Source organism: Pteropus medius, unplaced genomic scaffold (genome assembly GCF_902729225.1).
Source record: "Pteropus medius unplaced genomic scaffold, Ma_sr-lr_union100, whole genome shotgun sequence".
Taxonomy (NCBI): domain Eukaryota; kingdom Metazoa; phylum Chordata; class Mammalia; order Chiroptera; family Pteropodidae; genus Pteropus; species Pteropus medius.
The window spans coordinates 6822868-6841307 of NW_024347791.1; the positions used below are offsets into that span (position 1 = coordinate 6822868).

At 44.3% G+C, this 18440-nt stretch overlaps 1 protein-coding gene and 1 pseudogene across 3 annotated transcripts in view; one reads left to right on the forward strand and one right to left on the reverse strand.

The window, feature by feature from the left end:
- CHST11 (carbohydrate sulfotransferase 11) overlaps positions 1-18440 on the reverse strand; it is a 249962-nt gene that overhangs the window by 215313 nt on the left and 16209 nt on the right. The window lies entirely within an intron of this gene.
- Positions 8474-8592, forward strand: LOC120615220 (uncharacterized; annotated as a pseudogene).

An 18440-nucleotide genomic window follows, 5' to 3' on the forward strand; every position in this document is an offset into this window, starting at 1 on the left:
CATTTCTCTCTCAACTGTTGCGGCTTCGATGGCTGGTCACAGGCCTCACCTCAGCTATGATCCAGGCCCAAAGACACGCCCCACTTCTCCCCGCCCCATCCCCACTCCCACTGACCTCTACAGAAAGCCCGGGCACAGAGAGATAAATAAAAACTAATCTCCTGCTTCTCAACAGCCCCTAAGAAAAGAAAGAAGAACTTAACGCCCCTTCCTTCCCCGCAAAAAAAGACCAACCAATAAGTATTTGCTGAGTTCTTGCTCTATTCTTCGAGATCCACGAAAGTGAAAAACAAGAACCATGGTCCGGAGAGGGAGGGCTAAAGTAAACTAGCCCTGGGAGAAAGAGGACGAGGAGGACCCGCAACAGTGAGCCTCTGAAGGTGGCAGAGTGGGGGACTGACGGGTGGCCACACCGAGAGGGGTTAAAAGATCAAGAAAAACAATGAGAAGAAATTCAAAACGGAAATCTCCCTTCCCCTCTCTCTCTCCCTCTCTTTACTGCTGAAAAGAATATAAACAAAAATAACTTTTCCCTCCAACCACCAAAAAAACTATTATATTAAAAGTTTCCTTAAAAAGAAGAAAAAAAAAAACCCTTAACAATGTTATCAGCTGCAAAAGACTATTAAAGTCAATAGCTAACTAAAGTATCTCAGCTCTTTGAACTGAATCAATCTCCCCACGCCCACGTGAACAGGCTCTCTAGGAAATCATGAAGAGCGGCACAAATAACCCAGACCCCTCTCCAACAAGTCAGACAACCCCGAAGTGAAAGTTGCTGAAATCTCCAATAAAAGCATCTGTGAAGGCTTGGCCCTCCTGTGAACCCCACAGGTTATTCAGGTCATGAGGCGTTGACACCACCCCCACCCTTCACGTGCCCATCCCTGTGCTCTTCTGGCTTTTTACTGGGTTGGAGTTAAGCCCGCCCTGGCTGTTTAAGATTCCCCTAAAATCTAGTCGCTTCCCATTCTATCTGCCCGTTTCTTGGTAATGGTTGGCAGTAAAGCCTTGAAAATAAATGCTTAGGAAAGTGAACATGCTTACATCTGACCCATGCACAGACCGGGAGGGAGAGGAGATGCCACTCTCAAAGATGGTTTAAGATGAAAAGTGAGGCCCAGCATCCCTGCCATAGGATCTAACAAGGTAGGGGACAAGAAGATGGCCCTGGAAGATGTCCAACGGTGGCACAACAGTCCTCAGAAAGAGTGGAAGAAAGAAGACAGAAAACAGAAACGGTAGGAGAGGTCGGTGAAGGCCGAGAGACTTTGGCCTCTCATATTAAAATCCAGGGCTTTTTTTCCCTATACACAAAGTACTTAAGCAGTTGTGAAAGCATCAAAGAACTTAAACGATGTATGAGTTTGCTAGAGCTGCCATTACAAAACCACAGACTGGGTGGCTTCAGCAACAGAGTTTATCATCTCACAGTTCTGGAGGCTGGAAGCCTGAGATCAAGGTGTCAGCAGGGTTGATCTCTTCGGAGGCCTCGCTCCTTGGCCTGCAGATGGCCACCTTCTCCCTATGTCTTCATAGGGTCTCTCCTCTGTGAGCGTGCACCCCTGGTGTCTCTTTGTGTGTCTAACTGCCCTCTTACAAAGACAACAGACTGGATCAGGGCCCACCCACATGACCTCATTTTAACTTCTTTAAAGACCTTTTCTCCAAATATAGCCACATTACGAGGTTGGGAAAGTTAGGGCTTCAACATGTAAATTTGGAGGGGTTATGATTCAGCCCCTAACAAGTGATAATAAAAGTAATTATCCTTTTGACTGACAATCATATTTTGCCAGGTACGTGATATACCTCAGCTTGTCTGAATCTTTGCAGAGGCCCCATGAGGCAGGTATTCTCATTCACAAGTCATAGATAAGGGCTCCAAGTGTCATACAGATAGAAGGTGTCTAAATTAACCACAAGCATAACCACGGCAGTAGGTCTGAGTCCAGAAGCGGGATAAGCAGGCCTCTCGGCAGCCCCTCCGGTGCCAACAGCAAATCCTTTCAGACTCCCCATCAATGAGACTCAGGATACGCTACCAAACTCATCCTCTAAACTCTGTCTAGGATTTTGTGACAGGAAGCAGCACCATGTTTTCAAATTTGTCTTGTTTAAAAAGAAAAAGTTCTAGGGGATTAGTCTGTGAGTTGAGTTCTTAACGGAGACTTCCTTTTATGGTGCCAAAATAAGAAAAATGTCAATAAAGCATATCGAAGAGTGAGGAGTGGCCCCGCAGATTTAATGGGCCCTGTTAGAATGGCCCTGTGCCATTATTTACTGATAGGACTAGCAGATGTGAGTGCGGAATTGCTCCCCGGAGTTTAAATAACATAACATATTTTTCCTAGTGTAATCTGAAGCACTTGTTAATGCAATAATCCAAAACAAACATTGGAACTGATATGAAGAATTATGGCCAGCATCACTTTGATAGCACCCATAGGGAACCGGACTAATATTAAGCCTAATCAAAAAATAAAATTAAATAAAGATTAGCCAAATTAAACCAAATATTTGACATTTATTTTTGATTTGATAGGCATTCCAGTGCTTCCATGATTTTCCAGGAAATCTGAAGGATATGAGAACGAACCCTCTAATGCAAGAAATTCATTCAACACTGCCCCTCACCCCCACCCTCATGCACACACATGGAATAGAAACCAAATTCAGGAATTGAAATACTGTCAAGAAAGAGATGTTCAAAATTAGGGGTCTCTTTCCTCACTTTCTCTATCATTTACTCAAGAGTTACAGGAATTCAAAGCAAAAAAGTACAGAATCCTTTACAAGCCACAGGCTTAAAGAGAGTTGGCCACTGTTTGTGGTGTTCCAGCTTCAGGATGGTACATGAGGCTTCAGTGATGACTGAGGCATGAACCTTATTCCAGAATCTTCAGCTCCTGAGCCCACCAAGAAACTCAGAGAAAGATCTCCTTATCTACTACACCTTTCCTGATATGGGTCATCTCAGGATATGAATTTTATGTAGCTCAGTTAATTAGAAACAGGGAGGCAGAAGGTTCCCTGGAAGCCAGACAGCTGGGTTCAAATCCAAATCCAGGCCTTTGACTAGGTAACCTTGGCTAAGTTACTTAAATTCGCCAACCCTCAATTTCCTGTAAAGCAGGGTAAAAATGGAACTTCCCTCACGAAGTTGAGGTGAGAATCGAGTCACGCAAGTTGCTTAGAAAACTTAATAAATACTCAATAAACAGTGGCTACTAGGTTTTATTAGTGTACTGATTATACTGTTACATGATTACATTTTGTGTTGAGTACAATTTAGGTAAATATGAAGTAAAAAGTAATGAAACTACATTGTTTAACTATAATGAGATACCACCTTATACCTATGATGATGGCTACCATCAAAAAAAATAAAAAACAGAAAATAACGAGTATTGGCAAGGCTGTGGAGAAATTGGAACCCTTATGTACTATTGGTAGGAATGTAAAATGGTGCAGCTGCTACGGAAAACAGTATGGAGGTTCCTCAAAAAATTAAAAATAGAATTACCATATGATCTAGCAATTCCACTTCCGGGTATGCAGCCAAAAGAACTGAGAGCAGGATCTCAGAGAGAGATTTGCATATGCATGATCATCACACCACCACTCACAATAGCCAAGAGCAACCCAAGTGTCATCCATCAATAGGTGAATGGTTAAAGTGTGTTCCACACACTACAAGGAAATGTTATTCAGCCTTAAAAAGGAAAGGAATTCTGACACATACTGCGACCTGGATGAACCTCAAGGACATTATGCGAAGTGAAATAAGCAAGTCAGAAAAAGACAAATACCGCACGATTCCACTTGATGAGGTATTTAAGTAGTCAGATTCATAGAATCGGAAAGTGGAATGGTGGTTGTTTGGGGCCGGGAGTGTGGGGACATAGAGAATTGTCATTTAACAAATAACAGTTTGCAAGCTAAAAAGAGTTCTGGAGATCTGTTTCACAACAACATACATCTACTCAACGTTACTGAACTGTATACCTTAAAAATGGTTAAAATGATAAATTTTATGTTATGTATTTTTTATCACAATTTAAAATTTTTTAAGTCTTTTTAAAAAACATCTCCACCAACACACACACACACAAAAACCCTGCAGCGTTTGTTTTGAAAAATGAACTCTAAATGCCTCTAAGTCAATCGGCTAGCCTCCTACGCCCAACCCAGAGTTATTATTCTGAATTCGAGGTGACTTACAAAACTAACGACCTACAAAATTGCTCTGAGAAGTGGTGGAACTCCTGGTGAATTGGAGGAGTTTTGAGACGTTAACTTGAAAAGAAGTATTGACTTAGAACAGATGCTATTTTAATGCTTTGAGACAAAATCTATCGCCTGGAAAAGGGCCTCCAACTCACCACATCCTCAGAAGTGGAGACCCTATTTGTCATTTCTGAGATGTTAACACTGAGCCACTCAAATAAGAGCAGTGATAAGGAACATTAATGTGGGGTGCCAAGGCAGTGACAACGTGTGGGACAGGCCTTATCTTTCATCTGTATGGCATCCCTTCAGAGGGGATGCTGTTGGAGATTTGGAGAGATGGGCCAATTCTATTCACCCCATCGGTAGCCCTAAGTCCTTGTGCAATGGATGGGTCACGAATCACAAAGAGTTCAATTCTATACACATACAGCCCCCAGGGATCACCCCACCTATATATTATTAAATACTTTGGGAGGGATTGCCAGCCACAGACCTTAAACGTGTCTCCCTACGTACAAGACACTCTTGTCCTTCCCTCTGACCAAGGTGAGTCACTGCTAACACTAGCCTGAGCCAGAGTCCAGGGAAGAGAAAGGATGGAGGGAGGGAAGCCTTGCTGGCCCCTCGCACCCTCGGGCCATCAAATCGCCCCTCCATTGCTAACCCAAAGCCGGCTTTCCTAGTACATCTCCCACACAATCAATAACACCTTACCAATTATGAAGCACTTGGCACATATTATTTCCACTTCTCTCACGTAGGACATGTCTTCAAAGCTACTCGATTACAAGTTAACATGTCTGTTTTATTGAGCAATGTCTCCCAGCACCTCGCACCTAATAGGTGCTCAGCAAATATCTGTTGATGCACTGAATGACTGACGCACTCTAAAACACCTGTGTCTATTAAAGAGCTGATTAAGTAGCCCAAGACCTTCCTGGTTCCAGGCAAAAATGTTCTGTTCTATATCCACCATCGGAAGAGAAAGTAATAAGGATCTTGTCACATTGCTAGACAGCAGCTCTGAAGTCAGCACCCAGACCAGAGGCAATGCCCCTCTGACACACACACACACACACACACACACACACACACCTCAGATTGTAGGAATATGAAAGATTGAAGCTACACACGTTCCTAGCAAACCTCTGAGCCCTAACACATCATTCCGATTACTGTCTTGTTTCACTTTGTTTCTTTGGTCAAAGAAATCTAACTTGGCTGAAAGCCAGTAAAAGAGTTACAGGTAAGTGTGCATTTGATTTCGACTTGAAATTTTCCTCCGTTACATGCTGGATTCTTGTTAATAAAACCTTAATCAGATCAGCTCAACTGATGGCATGCTCCACAGCGGTATCTCCAAGCCGAGTCTTATTCTAGAAACAGAGTTCAACAGCTGCAAGCATAATTTTAAAAATGAATTCCATTCTTGACTCACAGCTTCCAAAGGGCATTAAGTGAGATTTATTCATTCAGTGAGTCAACAATAATATTTACAGAGTTCTTACTTTGGAGCAGGCACTGAGATTGTGCCAGGAATACACGGAGCGAATGAACAGACAAAGGCTCTGCCTTCAGGCAGCCTCTATTCTGATTGAGGAAAGTGGATAATATCAAAGAAAAAAGAAGAAAGAAGCTGATTTCAGGGAGTCAAACATGATGAGAAGAAAATAAAAGAGGACAGTGCAAAAAGGGGGAATTCTTTACAACACAAAGTCAGATCGATGAAAATCAAGCAGTCTTCGAGAAAGGCATTCCAGGTAGGGGGGCCAGCAAGTACAAAGGCCCTGAGGCAGTTATTGAGAAAGAAAACCCACATGTCTGGAGCACCGCAAGTGAGGTGATGGGAGTAGGAGATGATCAGAAAGGTGGGCAAGGCCTGGGTCTTAAAGAGCCTTGTGGACCTAGTACGTGGTGAAAAAGTTCAGCCCAAGTGCACTCTGGGAAGCTCCAGAGTATTAAGGAGGGGACTGAGGTAAACTGAGTTTTGTTTTTCAAGATCTCATTCAGACTGCTACGTAAAGAACAGATCATGGCGGGTGAGCAAGGGCAACTCTCCATTATGTGGATTTTACTTACAGGCTCTTGCTAAATTCTCCTGTCCATCCTACCCCAGGCCATTCTCAGAAAAGTCTGGAGGGAATAAAGTAAGTGTGGTGGGCTGGCAATTCTCTCTGGTGGTCATGAAGGGAGATATCAGGAGGAAATCTAACAGGATATTCACTGAATATGTACCCAGTGAGAGATCACTGGCAGAGAGCTTAGAACCACGTGAAAGCATAATAAGCTCTCGGAAATATCTGTTGGGTAAACAAGTAAATGGTTAAATATACTGTGTCCACTAGGCTCAATGCGATGACAGAGATCAGAAAAGTCAGAGAGCTCCCCTGATGTCCAGCACAGTGTGGGGCTCACAGGAGGGGCTCACGACACGTTAGAGAAAGGAACAGAATGTAAGCACAATGGCAGCCTTCGCCGAAGATCGCTCTGTGTTTTCCTCTCGGAACTATGGTCAATATTTTATTATTTCTCAAGTCTTACTCTAGAAGTTTGGAAACAGTTCAAAAATACAGACACTCCCGAGATCTAAATGTTGTTTCTTCAGACCCATCGCACGCACTAAACCATTTTTTTTTTTGAAATGTCAGTTCTCGTGATGAATCCATCCTCTTTCTCTCTTTTCAAGGGATGAAAAGAGAAGCCCAGTTTCTGCTTCTCGAATTCCCCTGACCAGTGTTCAGCAAAAACAGTTTCAAGACTTAACATCTAATAAAAATGCAGCATCAAATCCAATCTCTCTCTTGATTTTGTTGAACTTTTCAAGACAGGAAATCACTTGATCTGGGAACAGGGAGGGCTCAAGGCAAAACATTGATGAGGTGAAGTTTTCTCATAAACTCTTACACTGTCTGCAGTTTACCTTAAAACACAGTGGCACCACCTGTGTGACACAGCGTATGTCCATTTTAATCTAGGTGCAGTCAAGTAACATCTAAGGCCCCTAAGGGGGAAACACATACTGCCGGGGGCAGTTAGTATTTGAAAGATGACGATCGAAACCCATGCCCATTGGCATTCTAACAACACGTCCGCCATCTTTATCTCCCATACCCACCAGAAGGTGGAATTTAGCACCATGAATATCAGAAATAATCTCATGTGGGAGGAAGTGAGGGGGGGTGGTTCAAGATGTGTGGTTTGGCTACACTCGTTGGCTTTTCCTCAACAAACTCTTAGACCAAGACCCGCATCTTTCTGAGTACACTCTGGCCCAGAGCACCACCTGGTCTGTGAACAGACATTTCCCGATGATTCTGCTGCCTCTTCCAACTAGAAAACGGAATGTTGCCCCCAGAACTTTCTCATCTGCCGTGAGGAAAACTTCCATGCAAGATGCTATCAGACAGCCTAGAGAATAGACAACTAGGACGTCATCGGGCTCCAAGCACAAGCTATAACGAAGGTTTACGTGGCAGCTTGCTGAAAAAATGTACATGAGGTGGGATTTGGTCTAAGGTTTGCTCTCGGCAGAACATTCCCAAGATAGATTACGTGAGAAGCCCAATGGCCCTCAGCGCCCTTGACATGCTGAAGGCACAGATCTCTGCCCAAATAAGCCAGTGATGTTTGTTACGGGCTGAACTGTGACTCCCCAAAATTCATATGCTGAAGTCTTAACCCCCAGTACCACGGAATGTGACTATATCTGTAGACAGGGCCTTTAAAGAAGTGGTTAAGTTAAAATAAGGCCATCATGGTGGGGGCTAATCCAAACCGACTGGTGTCCTTGTAAGAAGAAATTTGGACATAAATTTGGTCACTGGGGATGTGTGCACACAAAGGAAAGGCCATGTGAAGACACAGCGATGGGGCAGCCATCTGCAAGCCAAGGACAAAGGCCTCAGAAGAAACCCACCTGCCGACACATTGATCTTGGACTTTCAGCCTCCAGAACTGAGAGAAAATACATTTCTGCTGTTGAAGCCGCCCAGTCCGTGGTATTTTGTTATGGCTGCCTGAGCCGACATACAACGGTGAACAACAAACAGGCTTAGCCGCGAGCAGTTAGGTGTGGGGTAAACACTCACTCTCCATGATGCCCAGACCTGGACCTGCCTCCTCAGACAGAGCAAGCCTCTTTCTCTCCCTCCTTCCCTAAAACACTCTTCCTCTGTGCAAAGTTCCATTCACAGAAGTCTTAGGCCCCTGACAAGGTAGCTTAATTAAAAAAGAAAAAACTGTCTACAGCCATGCCACCCTGAACGAGCCCGATCCCATCTGATCTCAGAAGCTAAGCAGGGTCGGGCCTCTTTAGTGCTTGGATGGGAGGCCACCAAGGAAGACCAGGTGCTGTAGGTGTAAAAAATAAAAAATAAGGGATTGTAAACTGACAGGGTCCTTGCAATCTGTGAGGTCGACCAAGGGTTGCCTCGCAAAAATAAACAAATTAATTCATTAATTTGTCCACACACAAAATTCAGTTGTCAGATATGTGTCTTCTTGAAAATTTTACCAGAGTTTGAAACATGCCAAGAATACATAGAAGAAAATATGTATAATAAAATTATCTGTAACTCTACCTACCACCCAAGTCGACTTACCTTTTATTTATTTTATTTATTTTTTTTTTTACAAAAATGGGTACAAACTGTTGCATGTGCATTTTAACAGCATTCTAAACCTAAAGGGGCCAGCAATCCACGTTCACCTGGTAACCTCTGAAGAAGTTTCTCTCCTTCTCCAAGTCCAATTTCCTCAGCCATAAAATAAGGACAATAAGTACAATTCCAAAGCTGCTTGCATTAAACTAGTTATTATTTCTTCTAAAGTGGCCAGCTTGGCACGTACTCTGCACCTAAGAAGAGGCACCACTGGTATTAGTCTAGTAACTACTGGGAACAACGGGGTCATTTCAAGCAAAGATTTTTGACAGAGTCGTGAAGAGGGGATAAGACTGGTTTTAGGCAGACAGAACCTGAAATCACCCACGGCTGTGTTCTCTATTTATACGGGGTCCACTGCATGTCCCGATGGATTCACCAAAAGCAAAGTGAGATTTTAAAATATCTCACACCAGAAATGTAGTTTGCTTTTGTTTATTCTTCACCCTATCCAGGTATTCCTCTTTATAAAAACCTAGTTCTATCGGATTGCTAAATTGGATGGACTCTTATTTATCTGCATAACAAAAGTAGAAAGCTAGCAAGCCACCCGCCCCACCCTGTGCCTTTACACGCTGCTCCCCATCAGAAATCTGTTTCAGTCGCAACAGGAGTGGAGTCGGAGCCCCAAGTTGGGGTCTCCCTAGTCTAGAGAAGGTCTCTTCTCTCTTGCTTAGAGTCTCTTTCCAGCTCTGAGATTCCATGACTCCGTGATTCAGTTTCTCCTACAGAGCGCCCCTGGCAATCAGGCCTTTCATGTGAGGTCATGAAATACGCACCATGGGGAAGCCTGACCGAAAAGTTCCAGAACACACCCTCTGGACGGTCTCACCATCCAGGAGAAGGAACCAGAACACGAAGCTCATGAACTTGGCCTGGCTCTGTCGAACTCTCACATGGGCACGGGCTGTGAGGCCCAGGATTAAGCTCTGGCTAATTAACCCCACAGTCCAGTCACGCTGTGTCGCCAACGGGCAAAAAGCCAGACCCCCAAAAAGCTGAAGTCATCATTTCCAAGAGCGAGGCGCACCGCGGTCCATCCTCAGGCTCCTGTCTGAACAGCCACAAGCCAGAGTGGTCCTCACATCTAATATTCATTTCCATGTTATTAAAATAAAATTCACACCGACTTGGAAACACTTTTCTCCCATGGCTGTGAAGTGAGGCAAGAAGTCTGCCTGTGATACATCTGCTCAAGAATACAGACTTAATGATCATATTTTCCCTAAAGAGAAAAATCTAAAGGTCAAGCAGGAATGACTAGCAGCATCATGGGCTGGAAGGAACCCAACACAGGGAAACTCACAGCGCAGGAAGCACTGAAGCCCAAGCACAGAAGGCTGCGAGGGGAACAGGGACACACACACACACACACACACACACACACACACACACACACACAGGGGCATGAGATGCTTTACGCTCTAGCTTCAAACCAAGACAGGCTGTGCAAAGACCGGATTCACCTTAGATCACCCTGCCACCTAAAAATGGCGTGTCAGTAATTACGACCTGAGGTGCCCCCGATGGAGAAGGAAGGTGGGCCAGCAGGAACTCTGCGGTCTGAGATCTTTTCATTTCTCCGCTGTTTCCATTTTCAGCTCAAGCGCCCCCCGATAAGCCCCACTGATCACAAAGGCCCTGTGGTTACCGAACATTAAAGATACTCTGGATCCGAATTCGAGGCTCCCCACCACCCAACACCGGAGTCTGGATGGAAACAGGAAGGGGTGCCCGAGCCAGTCTTCTTTCTGCAGAAAAGGTCTACACTGCGTCATTTTACTGCTGTCACAAGGGCAGAGAACTCTGAAGTCAGGAATGCTGTTAGGTGTGCAGGGGCCACCTTCCGGTGTGAGGTGAAGGTCAGGAATGGCGGAGTTCCCAATGACTCTGGACCCTTCTGGTGACCTGCCATCCCGGGCCTCCCTGCTGTGGCCTCAGCCCTCTTGCTGTGGCTGCTGCTACAAGGCCAGGTCACATGCTGCTGCCCTTCCGGCCCACCCCACACACCCCGTTCTGAGACCAAATGCGAACGTTCCTTTACATACTCCCTTTTATTCCCCTGGAATCATTTGCTGTTGTAGAGATCAATTTCAGATTTTTCAGAGCCACCTAACCTTCCAGGGGTGTGCTTCTCAAAATGAGGTCTGGGAATCGCCTGAATTAGAATCACCTGAGGGATCTTTTTTGTTAAATGGATGCCTAAGTCCCACCTCAAACCTGCTGAATTCCACCCAAAATCTGCATTTGGAGCAAGCTCTCTAGGTGAGTCATAAGCACATGAATATGTGAGATCCCCTACCCTAGTACAGCAATTTGCAAGAAAATATCCAAGGGCAGGTTTAAAAGAAACACAAATTTCTAGACCTACCAGCCTACAAAAGTACTTTCCCTTAATCCTGACAGATAAGGTCTAGGGTGGGGCTTGGAATTTTAACTTCCCAGAGAGCACCCCTGATCCATGGTCCCTGAGCTCCTGATATCCAGTCCATGTTTCCAGAGAAAATGGCCCCACTTGCTCCCCATCCTTTTTCTAACTGCCACTCATCCACATCTTAGCACCAAGGTGGCTTCCTTAGGAGAGGAAGCCTTCTGTGACCACCACCGCTACACCCCACCCCTCTGTGACCACCACCACTACACCCCACCCTTCCACCCCGCCAACACTAGATTTCCTGGCCACAGCCTCTCTTGACACCTGTCCTTCTCTTCTGTATAACTCACCACAATTTTTATCAAATATGTATCTGCTTGATTACTTATTTAATGTCTGATCCTCCACTAGACTGATAATAATCACTGACATATATTATGGACAACCTATAATGTCCCTGGACTGGGACCTCCACTGAGCCTCACCTGGGCACAGGGTAAAGCTCAGAAGACAGACCCACTGATTCCAGGTGGAAGCAAGTCCCAAGGGTCAAGGCAAGAGATGTATTCTTCCTGACTGTATTCATTTTCCAGGGCTGCTACAACAAAGTACCACAAATGCTGTGGCTTAACAACAGAAATTTATTCCCTCCTAATTCTAGAGGCTAGAAATCCGAAATCACGGTATTGGCAGGGCCATGCTCCCTCCAAAGCTTCTAGGGGAGGGTCCTTCCTTGCTTCGTCCAGCTTCTGGTGGCCCTTGGTCTCCCTTAGCGTGTGCAGCATCACTGTAATCTTTGCCTCCATCATTACATGGTCTTCCTGTGTATATCTCTATGTCTCTTCTCTTATAAGGACACAGGTGACCTTGGATTAAGAGCCCACTCCACTCTAGTGTGACCTCATCTTAACTACTTACACCTCACAGACCCTATTTCCAAATAAGGTCACAGCTGAGGTTCTAGGGAGGATGCGAATTTTGAAAGGATACTATCCACTCAGTTCACTGAGCAAGCAGAGGTTTATGAAACACACTTGCATTCAACAAAGGCTCAGAGCACTTAGCGACTGAAGTACAGAACCATAACGTAGCAGAACTACTGGTTAACCTCCAATATTGAGTCAGTTTCTCCCCCGCACCGTACTCCCTCCCTCCCTCCTTCCCCATGCCCTCCTCTCCCTTTAAAGCTAAAACCTGAGCACCACTCAAAATAAAGAAGACTTGCTCAGCCTCCCTTGCAGGTAGAAATGGCTATGACTCAATGAGATATGAGCAAAAGTAATGGCTGCCAGGTATATGCCCTCTACTGCACCTCTCCCCACTTCCCACTGGCAGGCTGCAGACGTGGAGGTGAGCCATCTTCAATGATACAAGTGGAGCCGTGCAACACAGTGGAAGGCGTGTAGGCCTCCAGCAGCGTGGAACCACTGCACCAGCCCTAAACTGCTTACCCGGGAAAAATATGTACTACAGCCTCTTTTTAGGCTGTAGTGATTTGATACATGTGTCTTCCAACAACCGGAGGTAAATGGAATCAAAAAGTTCATGTCACCACTTTCTGTCCAAATAGGTTTTCCAAGCAGCCAAAAAAAAAAAAAGAAAAGAAAGAAAGAAAAAAAATTCCAAAAGAAAACTACCTACTGTAAGAGTTACAGAAGCTGTCTTTTTAATTCAATTACAGATTTATTTTCACCTCTTACTCTCTTGCTTTGTTGTCATCAGGAAAAAAAAAACGAATGCCCTTTAACAGCCTATGGTGACCCTGGGCCAAAAGCGTCCGTGATGCCCCATGGAAACCACACCACCAGTGCCACAGGTATCTGGGTACATATGTCCCCAAGTGCATCTCTGGAATGAACGTACCCACAGATGCTGTCTTATCTTTCAAGGTTCCCACAGCCAATTCTAAGGATCTTGTTTCGGTCACAAGATAAGTCTTAAAAGCTCTTACCTGAGCTCGTCAATCAAGGCATCGTGAACTTACAGAATGCCACACACCAGCTAGAATTCCTGCTGGCTGAGTTATTAGACTGATTGATATTTAGTCGCCGTTTCGCTTTTGCTAGATGGCTCCTCCAACACCCTGAACCCAAGTCCATTACCACTGGTACAGCTCAGCTTAAATCCTGGGTGATTTCTGTCCAGCACCCTATGCCCCATGTTGGCTAACAGCACCCCCAGTTTGCTTTGAGAACCATCCTCCTCTACTCTCGGGACAACTCTTGGACTGGGCATGTGACCCCAGCCATACCAATGAGATTCATTCGTTCATTCATTCATTCACTCGCAAATTTATTGAACACACACTGTTTTAGGAGCTGAGGATATGACAATAAACAAAATATTAAAATACTTGCCCTCATGGAGTTTAGATACTAAAACTTTAGTGAAAACTGCTGGAAAAAGAAGTACTTTCTCTTTTCATTGAGTTTGCTGAGAGGGTGGGATGGAGGCTGAAACTGTTGGCAACCGTCTTGCCACCACAAAGAGGGATAAAGCATGAGAGACCAGATCCTAGAGTCCTTGGACCCTGTCATACTGACTTTGTCAGTTCCCTGCACCAAAGAACAGTCAGTCCCTTTTCTGCTTAAACTAAAGTGAATGGAGTTCTAGGGAGGGAGAGCTTGCATCTAAAAGATTCCTGACCAATACCTTAAGACTCCCTCCAAAAGGTATTTGAGGCAAGTTTGGAAATGCCAAGTAAAGACAGGTAACTTTTCTGAAAATGGCCCATCCTTGAACATTCCTCAGCCCCAGGCATTGTTTTTATGGCTCTTTCTGTGGTGTCATTTCCAGTTAAAAAAATTTAAAAAAAAAAACAAAACAAAACAAAAAAAAACACCCTCCAGTAACCTCCTGCAATGGAAGAACCTACTCACAGCCTCTCCCATCGTGCATTAAGACCCAAACCCCATCACAGCCCCCAAATAACCACACACTAGATGGTTCCAGCCACCTCCTGCAGCTCTTAAAAGTCCATGCAACTAGTGAGGGCTATAGGTAACATCCCCTTTGTCTCCCAAAGGGCTATGTCACCGGAGTTTTTCTCAAGGTGGTCGCTGGGTCCCAGTGCTTCAGATCACAGCTTTCACTCCCAGAACCCATGCTTCAGGGCACTGTGTGTTCTTACTGTTAGAAGTGTCTGAACTAGACACACAGATAACCGGAGTTAGTTGACCACATCCTACTTAACAGGAAACCTAATAGCCAGCTATTTTAGACCCATTCTCACTTCCCCTCATCCGCTTAGACCGCAAGGCTAAGTTGACGGGGACTCTGGGTTTACATAAAAGAAAATATGGGGGTGAGGAGCAGTAAGGACCCCAGCATTCTTAGGGGAGATTATCAAGTGGGAGAAAAGCGCTCAGCTCGGCATTTGTATAGCAAACATTGCATTTTTCCTTAGCGTGTATTTTGGGGTGATCCGGTGTGGGCTGGTGGAACATGAGCATTTAGACCCCAAAGCCAACCCCTGGGTGCTGCCACTGGCGTGGTTTACATCGTTTCATTCTGATATCAAGAACAAGAGATTTTCCATTATTGTTTCAAAGAAATGATACAAACGTCAGAGATTTATGTGTAAAAATATTTATCATGGCATTTAAAAAAAAAAAAAAAAGAAAAGAAAATCTTGTTGTAAAGTGCTCGAGAAAAGAATCTAGAAATACATCCAGGCCTCCCCTCTAGAGGCGCAAGCAACACTGATGTCACACGGGAAGCCTCCATCTGCTGTGCGTGTGCGTGTGCGCGCGCATGCGCGTGTGTGTGTACGCGTAACTATCGGCAGCATCTTTCAGTTTTGGAAAAGGGAAAAGATAGTCATAGGTTGGATTTGGTTTTGTTTCTCTCACCTCCCCACCCTCGCTTCCTGTTCAGGGGAACTTGGTCCCCAAATCTGAGAACTTCATCAAGAGAGTTTCCCAGACAGGTTTCATTCCCAGGACATCAGCGCTCTGAGAGCGGCGCGAGGCGTGCAAAGAATCGCTCCACAGTGTCACGATACCTTGGTCTTTGTCGCTTAACAAACTCCCTTGCATCTAAATTCTTTCCTCTCGCTGACTGAGGACCACTGGGTGCACAATGCCTCCTGGAGCCAGGATCATGTGTTACCAACTGTAGAGCCAATGTCCATTTTCCTCCTAGCTCAGGGATCAGCCCACTATACATTTTTCATCTCAATCACAGAAAAGAGGTTTTCACACAGACACTAGTCCCGTGATTTGCACACACCGAAATGAAATCTTAGTAGAGCGTCTGAAGTCCAACGGTCCTGGGAATCCCAGCTCTACCCTTACCGGCTGTGTGTCTTAGTCTGTTCTGGCTGCTATAACAAAATACCACAGACTGGGTGGCTTAAAAACAGGAATTGACTTCTCACAGTTCTGGAGGCTGGAAGTTCAAGGTCAGGGTACCACCAAGGTCCGGTGAGGGCCCTCTCCCTGGTTCATGGATGGCTGTTTTCTCATCCAGCTCATAAGCGTTCAATGCTCATTACCTATGCGCCTCCCAAGTTCCTACTTCCTATTCACACATTGGGGGTTAGGATTTCAATACACGATTTGATTTGGTCAGGGAGAACACGAGCATTTAGACCACAGCTCTGTGTTATCTTAAGTTCATTACAAAACTTCTGAGTCCCACCTAAAAATGAAGATAAGAAGAATGCCTCCCACACCAGACAGCTGATTTAACACAGGGAAAGGGTGCCCAAGAAGGTGCCCAAGAAGTAAATAATCAAGCCATATCTTTTAATTGAACTTCTACCCTGAGGATGAGGCTTCTTGAACATGATCTGAGATCGTGGAGGTGGCTTTACAGACAAGCAGTTGTCTATTGATGAGTTTTCCTCCACTGAAAGACCATTGATAAGGTACTTTGGGACAATGACAGAGGTTCCATTCTCTTCCCAGTGAAACTGCCCCCTACCCTCCTTGGCTCATTCAGTCATACGTACAAGCATGTATTCAACAAACATTTATTGTATTGCAAATCTATAATAGGGCAGGCACTGGGGACACAGCCTGTGTTTTCCAGAAGCCTATATATAATCCAGTATAGACCAAAAATCAAACAAGAGCATCCATGCCGAGACTGAGGTAGGCTCTGTTAGAAATCTAGACGACAGCTACATCTAACTGGCTCATAAATCAAACATTTTGATATGCTGCTGGTTGGAGCAGAAATGGATACAACCTTCCAGAAAACAACTTGGCCACATCTATCAAAAGCCTTCAACAGTTTACAACCTGTATATTCCCCTTCTGAAAATTTATTTCAGAGGAACATTAAGTAGCTCACACAAAGATTTATGTACAAAAAGGCATATCATGATAATTTTTTAAAAGGAAAAATCTTTTTCAAAATTGTTCAACAAGAATATGACTAAATTACAACCATATGATGACATACCCATATGACAGAATATTATGACAGCTATATGATGAAAGATAGTGCTGTTTTCAAAGAAAAGTAGGTGACATGAGAAAACACCCATGATCCAGTACGAAGTGGCAAAAGCGAGGTACTCTCACATATGCATGATGACTTCATGTTTATAAATATGCATATGCGTGAGAAAACAGGCTAGTGACTAGCGGTCCTTCCTCGGTGGCAGAGATCGGGGTAACTTTTTTAGAAGTGGGTCTGGACCTGTTTTCAAAAATCTCTATAATACACCTGGATTAAGTTTGTAATCAGAAATAGAAATACACACACACACACACACGCACACAAACATTGCTTTACTTTGACATTGCTGGGGTCAGGGAGACGGTGAAGGAGCCAGTGGTGTCGCCAATCTTGCCACTTGATAAATTGTATGCCAAAAATGTCAGCTCCATTGAGACGGGGATTGTTGTCTGTTTTGTCCCCTGCTTTTTCCCTAGCACTTGGAATGATCCTGGCACACACGGTAGGCTTATTGCATAACTGAATGAATGACAGGAGTCCAGCTCAAACGTTCTTCATCTGTGAAGTTCCTTGACCTCCCCTAAACTAATTTGGCCTTTTTTTCAAGCTGCCCATAGCCGTTATTACAAAGCATAGCAGCTCACAATTATGGGTCTGTCACCACTTACTAAATTGCAAGTTATTTGAATGCAGGAAGTCTCATTTAGATTTGTCTCTGTAGTCAGATAAATGTTTGAGCAATCAATGTTTCAGTGATAGATGGGAGGGTGGAGAGAAGTCAGTCTGTTCATACTGTATTAATAGGAATTATTCACTTTGTGATTTACCTTTAACTGTAAATGTGTATCAGTTTTGAGAATCGTTAACAGAGCAAGATCTAAGTTGAGAGAAATAGTCTTGGAAATAATAAGCAGTAAACTGCAAAGTTGTTGGTGGTTTTAGCCTTAAAACACTTTCATCGAACAAAATTTTACTCAAAACCTCAAAATACAAGACAGGCAAGGAGCCACTCTGATAAGGGTGGGGTTTCTGGAACTCACCTTGACCTGAAGGTGTCAGCTCTGGACCCCTGGGGCTGGAAGGGGCAATGTCTACATTTGTTAGTAATACATGAGACAGTCCCCAGAAGGAAGTTGACCCCCACCAATGTCCTTCCTACTTAACTGCACCTCCACTTTCTGTGAGGGTCGCCGTGTTTGACAGCGAATCAAATACTCAGTGATGACGGCAAAGGCTTGGGCGCCAAGAACTCAGTGCTTTTAGTCCATTGCTCATTTATTTCCCATGAAAATAAAGGAGGAATGTTGCTGTGACTTTCCAATGACGACATCCTTCGCTTTGCTAGAATCTCATTTCCAGGAAGGCACTTACTATCGGATCTGTATTTATTTTTAAAATCTCAATTTGCTTTTACAGCCACAGGAAACAAAGTCTGTATAAGCCTCAAAAGAATTCTCTCTTGAGTTCAGTAGGAAAGAGCCCTGAGCCACTCCCCTCCAGAATTAAAGGGATTATCCGAAAATGAGCAGGGCCACCATCACTAGTTAATATTTTTAAGCACGTAGATGTCTTTCATATGATGGCTCACACTCTCCCAACAAAAGCTGTTTTATCACAAGTGACTAAAAGATTGCCTGTTCAGTTTCTGATTTCAAACCTACACTTCCACTTTTGAACAGTAAAATTATACAGAAAGCCCTACGTACTATAAACCCCTGACTCTTAAGGGATTCACTATCTAATTCTTCCATTTTCAAAATAAT